General features: G+C 32.2%; 1 long non-coding RNA gene across 1 annotated transcript; it reads left to right on the top strand.

Annotated features, from left to right (window-relative positions):
* The first annotated feature begins 5,408 nt into the window (after positions 1-5,408).
* LOC127841261 (uncharacterized) lies at positions 5,409-8,221 on the top strand. The gene is made up of 4 exons (XR_008030826.1): positions 5,409-5,540; positions 5,715-5,907; positions 6,204-6,295; positions 6,620-8,221. It is a non-coding gene; the product is annotated as an uncharacterized LOC127841261 (long non-coding RNA).
* Positions 8,222-10,382: the final 2,161 nt, after the last annotated feature.

The following is a 10,382-nucleotide window of genomic DNA, read 5'->3' as shown; positions in this document are numbered from 1 at the left end:
ATGCCTTCTTAAGATATAACAACCAGTACTTTCTGTGATAAGATGAAACTTCAAAAACTATATTCACATGTGCTCTAGTAATACGCGAAACACCAAGATTAGTAGAGACGCGTTGTCCTATTTTCAGACAATTATAGAATAAAGTGCACTCAGTCTTTGTTGTGGAATCGCCTATGTAATTATCTCTATTTATCTTCCATCAAATATTCCCTTTTTAACGCCCTGAGATTTGTGGCAATCAGTATAATTGGTCTGGTTGCTCACGAAACATACAGATGACGGAATGAATAAAAGCCTAAAGGATGCCATATATTTGTTTAGGCTTACAAACTTTATATACGACGCAAGGGCAACAACACATTAAGTTGAATACTGAAAGATCGCATGGCTTTAGTAGAATATGTAGTCATGACCAATGTCAGATACCATAAATTGCTGTCACCAATCTTTATGTTATTAGTTTAAAACCACAAGTATTTACTGTTTGCTACTCTGACTCACATTTCAGTTTAATCATTAACACGTTCTGTTACTTCATTCACATAATCTGCTGCATTTTAGTACTTCTTTTTTAACTTGTGATTCAGATTTCGATATATCTTATAGTTTGGGACACATGTTGGATGAAGTTTTGTTAAACGGCTCGTCCTGGAGCATTTTCAGTAACATCTTAGTGCAGTCAGCTTATCTGAAACGGTCTCCTAACCTAATCTGTCTCGAGTGAGATCATCCTGTTGTATGTATCTACAAAATTAAACTCTAGCTGACTGGACAATTCGTTTAGAAGTATGCATGTGAAAATACAACCCTTTACAACAGTCACATAACAGCACTGTTGAAATGTATTTAACAGGTTTTCATGATTCATAATTAAAAAAGTACGAGCTTATAGCCCAAAATATTAGTGTAAATGAACAGTATCATTTAAAAATATTTTCATTCTCTTTTTAAGATATTAATATTAAACTTGTTTTATATATGATATGATATGAAAATAGATTAAGTGTACATATTCAATCTTTTAATGTTTATAAAGTTATGAATGCCCTTCGCATTGCATAATATTATGTTTAAAAAAAATGCAATTCAGATGAATGATTGTGAAATATTCAATAATGAAACCAGAAAACTGTTTCTAGTACATGTTTTAAAGTTATGTAACGTGTTTCCTTTATTGCAATTGTCTACTAATGTCACTAACATGTTAAGAATGTTGTATGGAAGGTATCTGTCATATCTGCTCATACATATGCTGTTTGTTTTTATACATATTTTTTTATATTTTTAAATTACTTATGCTGCATTTTAGCTTTTAATATAAGGGGTCTCATCTGTCTGAATGTGTCTGAATGTGTCTAATGTGTTATATATATAGGTTTTTCATTATAGTTGTTGTTATTGCTTTTTCTTAGCTGATACAGCAAATATAAGAATAAATAAGGTTTCAATTCGGAACCTGACACATTTTTTATCAGATTATTTACAGAAATATAATAATTCCCATCAACTGACCTATACTTTGCAATAGGCTAATTTTAATATTGAATACAAAATTCGAAGCAGGTTTATCAAATCACAAGTTTTGTAACCACACCCATCTGAAATGGTAATACTGATACAAGTTAACATTCAACTTTCATGTGATTGCCAATTTGTGAACACGAGTGTTTTCATTTATTACATAATGTTTTGTAGGCGTTCAACACACAGAGTTTAACGAACGTGCATTTGTATTCACCAAATAATGTAATTTGAAACAGGACTGACTTGCCAAGTACCGTTTTCTGAAATTCTTATTAAAATCCTTCCTCAATGAGCCATTGATGCAGTTTAAAATTGACTTCATATCTTTAGTCACACAATATGTATATACATGTATCTAGTTTACGTAATAACTGTTACTGTAGCCATTGTATGTACAATGTTGTTAATGTTTGAAGTTGATGTGTGGAGTTTCATTATTAAAACTTGCAAACAGTACAGAATACGAATACGACGCCTAGTCTCGACATTTGTTTGATATTTGAAATGGACTAACACAAAGGGCTTGACAAAATAGACGCTTTAGGTTAAATATTCCCGAATGATTGTACGGACTCTGTAAACAATTTTGGCTTTCTGGTCTCATTTGATTAACTTTAAACTGTTAAAACTTAAGATGTGCAATCTTTAAAGCGATACGAACTTTTTTAAACTGATACTAAATACTTGCGGTTTCATTTACATGCAATACTATTTGAATTACAATAACCAAATAACGATATATGCAAGTTATCGCTGTAGCATGTTCGTAACGAAAATCCAAATGCAAAAAGAGCTTTTCACAGAAGTGTCAAATCCCCGCCGAAATGTGTTTGCTTGTATGACAACATTTGTTTTAGAGAGTAGAATAATATTTGTAAAACATGGCACATGTGTCATCTATTTATATTTCAAGGACCAATTAGATTTATAGTGTTTGAGTTATGCGGTAGAGAATAAATTATATGGAAATGAAAGAAAGGGAGGTTAATAAGAAAGATGACCATGAACAGAAACTGTTCTTGATCACTGTGTTTTTCCTTAAACTCATCTATTCATTTTACAGTGAATACTTCAGTGTTTAAATTAATGTATTATTGTAAAATTAGATAAAGGAATATATTAAAAATTGAAAAGCTAAAACATTTTAATATAAAATTAAATTAAATATAATTTAAAATTATAAATGCATAAAATTTAGATAAAATAAAATATATAAAAAAATAAAAAATATAGGGAGATAATTAAAAAACTACGACCGAAAGAGTTATGTTTCATGTTCACTGCACTTCTCCTAGTTGTCATCGTTTTATATTTCTAGTTTCAAGTTAATCCCTTCAGTAGATTTAGAGTTATGCTCCGGAAAAAAAATACTATGAAATTAAATAAAGGGAGATAATTAAAAAAAGGTAGATAAAATTATGGTTCTTAGTCACTGCACTTCTCCTACTTGCCATCTATTAATATTTCATGTTTCAAGTAAATCCCTTCAGTGGATCTAGAGTAATGCTCCGGACAAAAATTTACTTTGAAATTATATAAAGAGAGATAATTCATAAACTAAGGTAGATAAAGTTATGATTCTTAGTTATGGTTATTTATGGCAAAAACGTTCTAACGCTGTATTCATACGCGTTAAAATAAAGTTTTTACATTGGGGTATTTTCAATATTCATGGTCCGAGTAATACCATTACTTAAAAAGGGCAACCTAAACGTGTCAATAATTACAGAGGTATTACTCTTCTTAGTTATTTTGGAAAACTTTTTACAAACATGTTCAATAAGACATTTGGCCGGACGAGACTTATTTTACATTGTATGCATATGTATACTGGGTTTCGGTCAGAAATGAGTACCGTCGATCATGTATTTGTACTGCACGGCTTATTAACGCTAGATTAACCACTATATTGTGCTTTTATAGGTTTTACGAAGGCTTCGACTTTATAGTTAGGAATAACCTATCGTAAACATTTATTCGATTTTGAATACGTGGAAATATTAGTTATCAAATGAAATCAATAACGCCATACAACCAAAGTTTAAACATGGAAACACTTCAAGCGACATCTTTGAATATATGCTTGGTGTAAGGAAGGGTGACTGTTTATCTCCTTTAATGTTGTCATTGCATCTTAATGATTTGAGAACTGAATTTTACATGAAAGGCTTTAATGGCATCGATGTTTACTCTTTACAAATGTTTCTCTCTTTGTGCGCCGATGCTTTGATAACCTTTGCTTATACCACTGCAGAATTACAAAACGGCTTATTTGTTAAGCGATTACTGTCACAAATGAAAACGTGTGGTTAATACTGAAAGTTTAAATTTCACAGAGGCTGTCGCTCCTTTACCAATATATTTAAGACAGAAGGGACCTAATGAGATCGGTAATATTCGGGCGATTGCGCCGCATTCGGATATCTACGTCAAAGTCCGGAAATAAAACCTAAACCACAGAATAAATGAGTGCGTTTAAATTTAAGAACTAAAAAACGAAATAAATGTGTGTGTTTCTATTGTAAAACGTTAAGTATCCATCTTCTTAAGATAACCAACGTTGTTCTGCTGTGAAACGAAGGCAGTATAATGAAGACACATTACTATTATTGTATGCTTTATTCACATTAAATAAATATATATATAATATATATATAGTGCAAACATGTACAACTGTAATAATGAGTAAGTAAAAAAAATCCCCCAAAAAGGGGAACGCCGCGAAAATTCCCCCTCCTAAAGGCTGCGGACCCCTTCCCCCAAAGTGGTGTGAGGGCGCTGGGCAGTTTTTCATACATTTGATAAGCTTGTGACTCAAATGTTCACAATTTAACTATTTAACTAAACTATTATTTCACAATTTAGAAAAGTTCTCAACTCATTTTTTTCACAAAATGAGGGGCCAAAGGCCACTTCACAAAGATGGGAAAAAGTCCATGTATTAAACTTAATATTTTTTTATTTGGTTGGAAGTAACCGTTTCTTTGTTGAGCGACCTCTACTAAAAATGGCGTGTCGTAATTAGCCTACGCATTGACATTGTTCACCGTTTGTTTGCGAGTTCCTTTAGAATAAATTGTCAATCAACCATGACAATAATTTCTTCAATTGAAGGATCGTAGTTAAAATCAGGTAAGATATTTTAATAAACTTGACAATCATTAATTTTGGTAAACAATGGTCCTATTTAGAGAACATTGAAAATGAAACTGTTAAAAGTAAAATACTTCGCTACGAAAACTTTGTTGTTGGTTACAAAATGTAATGGCGTACTTATTTAAATTGTAAATATGTCACAAGAAAGTTCAGCAAGCACGATCCCATATGAAATCTCACAGGGCCAGGCTGATATTTTTTATTGAAGATATGAATTTGGTTGACAACTTGACATTAATATTTTCAAAACAGACCATCAAGCATTATACATGATAATATTACAAGCCATGTATTAGAACTATTAAAATGAAAATGTGCCCTCTTCAGATTCTGATGAAGACATTAACTATGAGTCAAACTGTTCAGAAACAGAATTATCAGGATTCAACACTAAATGAGACAGATGGAGTGTCTGTCCCTATTGAGAATTCCTTTTTTGATTTTAACAATTAAAGGAACAAGAAAAGCAAAACAAATTCCAAATTCTAACAATAACATGTAGCTGTCATTCATTTCATAACAAACCGTGCAGCGATGTCATTGACTTTCAACAAGCAATCTCTTTTAGACAATACTGCCATGAACTCACTCGTGATGAATTGGATTTAGTAATAAAAGCCCACTTGTTAACGCTCACACTTTACGAAACTCCTAAAGACACTTAATTATTATGATTATTATTAAGGATGGTTATTATTATTGCATTATTTTGTTATATTGCTATGAAGTTAAGTGAAAGATATTTATCTTTTCAATCTTGACAATTGTTTTAAAAAACTTAAATATATCTTAGGTTGGACCAAACTACTTCAAGACTGCGAAACAATGTGAGGACTCTGGTGTTTGCTGTGAAGGTATAGGTAGGTGTGATCATTAATTTCTAGATCAGTTACATGTCTCATATTGTTCTTAAATATGCAAAAATGTGTTGGTGTGACTGTCATTATTTTAGGTGAAATATGAAAAACATATTTCTGTATCAAATAACAATTATAGTCAGTTTGCTCTTATTTTCATTTCTTGTTCTTTTGCAGGAAAACAGGTGTTTTACTTGGCGAATGAGGGTGAATCACCCGGGAAAGGCGCCAACGCTGTTGTTAGCTATGTGCATTACTAGCTTCATCACTATGGCCTAGGGAAGGAAGAGGCAGTTTTTTACTTTGAAAACTGCTGAACAAAATAAGAACAACTGTGAACTTTCGTATGCATTGTGGAGAGTTAGTGTTGGTAAGAACTTTTACTTATGCATACAATGTTATTGCATGAAAACTTGGTACCATTTTTGCATCTTAAAGGATAAAATGTTGGAGAAAAAAAATCACTCCTTATTTACATATAATAATGTTAAAATAGATTTCATATTAATCAATGGAATATTTGATATTAAAAATGTTTGGGGATGCTTTTTGTTTGGTTAACAAATAAGAAGGGCTTAGAATAGACATAATATTTGTGTTTAAGTTTTATTAGTTTTTTACAGATTGTGAAAATGATATGTTAATATTCTTTCCATTTTCAATTAGGGCTGCACACTCCAATGAGATACTCGATGATGGTGACTGCGGCCACATCAAGTTCTAGCCTGATTGGCATTTTGGATTATGGAAGTCAGAGTGTAGGTATATTCATCAGTAGATAACGATTTACTATCTGATAATGTTAGTATACATATTGCAATGAGCACTGGCAAAATTATTACTTCCGGTATTCATAAGAAATGATTTTAATACATGGACTTTTTCCCATCTTTGTGAAGTGGCCTTTGGCCCCTCATTTTGTGAAAAAATGAGTTGAGAACTGTTCTAAATCTTGAAAAAATAGTTAAATTGTGAACATTTGAGTCACAAGCTTATCAAATGTTTGAAAAACTGCCATTCTCTAAGATGGAAAATAAAGCTCTGCAATATTTAACCAATGTTCATGCCTCCCACTTTTCCAGACTTTGTGATGCAGAGACCATCGAAGCTGTTGCTGAGACTGTATCCACCTCCTCAAGGTCTGGACTTAATGTGCCGCACATGATTGGTGATTTGGAGAAGCCTGTGCACCTATACGATTGGAAAACTTTTCTTGCCCAGTTGTTCATACCCTTGAAGAACATTTGAAAGTACCAACATTTCCTTATTGATGCTGGTAAACCAGGCTTGGTATTTTGTAAAAAAAGTGAAAAATCTACAGTTGAAACTCACTGTTTGTTAAACTTTAAAGAGTGCTGACCTCTTACCATCAATGTCTAGCCAGTCTTGCCCATTATGAATTAAAGGACCTTGACTCAGTATCGCCTGACAATGGGACCTTTATGAGGAAATAGGGCAGTTTTTTTTTAAATCAGACCTCAGTAAACAAGCTACCTGTCCCACGCCGAAGTAAAAAAACCAAAAAACTGTCTGTGTAACTCAGAAGCTGCAAAAAACGTGTGCCCTGTCCTATCTTTGTTTGTTTTAAGGTTGAACATTGTATGATCGGATCCTGTTTGTCAAATAGCTTTAGATTATTTGTTTTGATTACCAATTATATGTTATTGTTTACCATATAAACTGTTCATTGGTGAACTTTTCAGCAACAATTACTAGTGTTAAAATTTTAATATTAAATTGGCCTGTGGCATGGTATTTTCTAAATTGAAACTTATGATGTGATGCTATTAATGTAAAATGTCATGTCTTGAAACATGTTTTATAAAGTTTGTCAAAACATTTAGCCATATAAATAAACCACTGTCCATGTGTGTTCATTTATAATGACAGGTGGTAATATATAAGTTTTGTGGAAGCGCATCATACCCAAGATTGCGAAACCCATTTACATGTAAAATAAGAATGTTGGTTGCAATGGAAACATTATTTTGGCATTTACTTATTTGTTGATGGAATTAATTCTATTTATATGATAATGGTATTATGTTTATTTTATCTGATTAATAGAAGGTATCTTTTAATGCCTTAAAAATAATACATGTTCATCTTTAATTGTTCTGAATTAGAAGTACATGTTGTTATTATTTGTATTTATTTATGGCGGTTTTACTATGTGGGTTTCGTAAACAAATTGTAGTTAAATTGTTTGGTCAAATAATGTTGTTCTTTTTCATGTTTGATATGTATAGGAAAAGATTTATTAATAAAATTAGGTGTTTTTGCTGTTCAAAACAGTAAAAATGGATATTTTATCTATATGTTGCCATGGTAACCATGGTAACCATCAGCAAAATGTCTGTACATTAACATTTTTACCAGCATATATGTATGGCACTATTAAATTACATATATGATGTTTACGTTGTGCAAAGTCTTAAATGGATTGAAATCAAGACACCTTCAAATATGTGGATCTTTTCTAAAACAAGGACATGTTGCACTTTAACTCAACCTATTTTCTTAGATTCTTTGTGTTACTATGTATTAAATAAACACCATGTTGAAATAAAGATCATTGACTTTAAGCAGTTTTATCATATATTTGACAAAAACTTAAAACTTTAGTTTTTTCCTGATATTAAAACAATTTTAATGAAATAAATGTTTTTATGTAAATTCGTTACCATAGCAACCACTGTATTCAAATGATTGCTTTTGTTCGCACATAAAATGTAAAAATCATGGTCAGTGTAGCTAATGCATTGAATCTATGTGTGAATGCTATACGGTAAATACATGTATACTGTATTCACAAAAGAGTTTGTTGTCAATGTCAATTGATATAGAAAACCATTAGTTAGCTATAAGATCGTATAAAGGGTGCATGTGTTCAAAACTCAATATCTCAAAAACTATTATAGATAGAAACCTAAAATTTTGGATTTGACTTATGCTTGCATTCATCTTTTACAAAATGACAAAAAACGAAAATGTGATTTTTCCTCGTTTATACTGATTTCTGTAGCCTATGACACACACACACACACATATATATATATATATATATATATATATATATATATATATATATATATATATATATATATATATATTTATTTATATATATATATATATATATATATATATATATATATATATATATATACCACAGCCACTTTTTTCTTGTGTGCATTTTTGGTGCGGGATGCGGCGCTATATTATATGCCCGGAAAATGTTCTGACGGTTTAATAAGGGGGGTGGGGTTTTAAAAAAGACCCCCCCGCTAATTTTGCCGGGCTAATTTTGTTTTCAATATACAATGTCAAACACTAATTGTACTACGAGAGTTGTATCGCATAAGTCATTACAAAAAAATGGTATAAATAGGAGATGAATACGTTAGTAAGTCTAAGAACGTTTGTTTGCAAACATGTCTGTGTACAGTCGTTTTGCGAGGCTTAGAAAATCTGAACCACGAGCCTTCAGTCGCTATCAAACTATGGACCAGAGACTTCAAACCTTTGAAGACAGGCCATCCAAACGCAGCGTGTCAAAGGAAGACCTGGCTAGCCAAGGGTTCATCTACGACCCTTGTGTCATCTCCGACACGAGAGAGAATTTCTCCGACACTATTTTTAATTGCGTTAGATGCGTGTTTTGCAATGCGCACATTTCCATTTGGAACATGGACAAAGTAGATGTGAGAGTTAGGCATCGACAGCTGTGCCCCGCTTGTCCTTTTGTGTTCGATTGGAACATGAACAAAGAAGAAATAGTGAGACTCAGTCATCGACGGTTTGGTCGTGCTTGTCCTTTTGAATTTGAATTTCTTGACTATGAGTTATGCGATAGGTACTTGGAAAACGAGTTTGAAAAGCAATATGAAAGAGATAATTATGGAATTGTGGAAACAGAAAGCGATCAAGATGTTCATTCTAGCGATGATAACCAAAAATATTCAAATAAATCGGTAGAAAGTCTTCAAACAAAAGATGACCAAAAGTATGACGAATACGATAATTATAGTGATTTGGATGAGCTGCTAATGGCGAAAATTGACAAGACTTGTACTCGTACCCGCTACAAATCTTATCAAAAACAAACTGAAAAGCAGCGTAAAAAGGCTGAAAACAGGCTGAAAAAGAAACAAAGAACAAAAATACGCAATGCAAAACGAGATCAAAAGCAAACATATTACCAGGACAGAATCGACGATGATAATTACATACCTCAAAAAGGTTCCAATGATCAAGATGTAAAGAAACATGATAGAAAAATGTGTTGGGTTTGCAGAACTAATGATGCTGGCGATATACTGGAAGAACAGGTTTTCGAATCTTACGAACAGTTTTATCAAAAGCAAAAATATTACCGGGGCGAAATCGACGATGATAATCACATATTTCAAAAGGGTTCCAATGATCAAGATGCAGAGATACATGATAGAAAAATGTGTTGGGTTTGCAGAAGCCGTGATATCGATGATATGATAGAAGATCAGTTTTTGCAATCTTACGAAAGTTTTTTGGAGGAAAAATATAAAGAAGAATTCGACAATTGTTTTGCGGACGAAATCAGTGGCATCGATGATGAAAAACAAAATCAGGTTGAACGTCTATGGGATGAAGAGACCGAGTATATTTATTTTTCTGACTATGAGGCATTCGTTCAATACATGGATGAATATGAGAGGCAACATCCATGTATTTGTATAGGAAGTTTAGGTGTATTTTCGATAACGCTACGACTCAAAACATTTGAATATAAGCAATCATAACATGGATATTGAAAATGAACAAAGAAGATGTAAGACTCAGGCATTGACAGTTATGGCATGTTTGTTC

Source organism: Dreissena polymorpha, chromosome 8 (genome assembly GCF_020536995.1).
Source record: "Dreissena polymorpha isolate Duluth1 chromosome 8, UMN_Dpol_1.0, whole genome shotgun sequence".
Classification (NCBI taxonomy): Eukaryota; Metazoa; Mollusca; class Bivalvia; order Myida; family Dreissenidae; genus Dreissena; species Dreissena polymorpha.
Note: the sequence above shows the minus strand (reverse complement) of the source record. Positions and strands in the feature narration are given on the sequence as shown.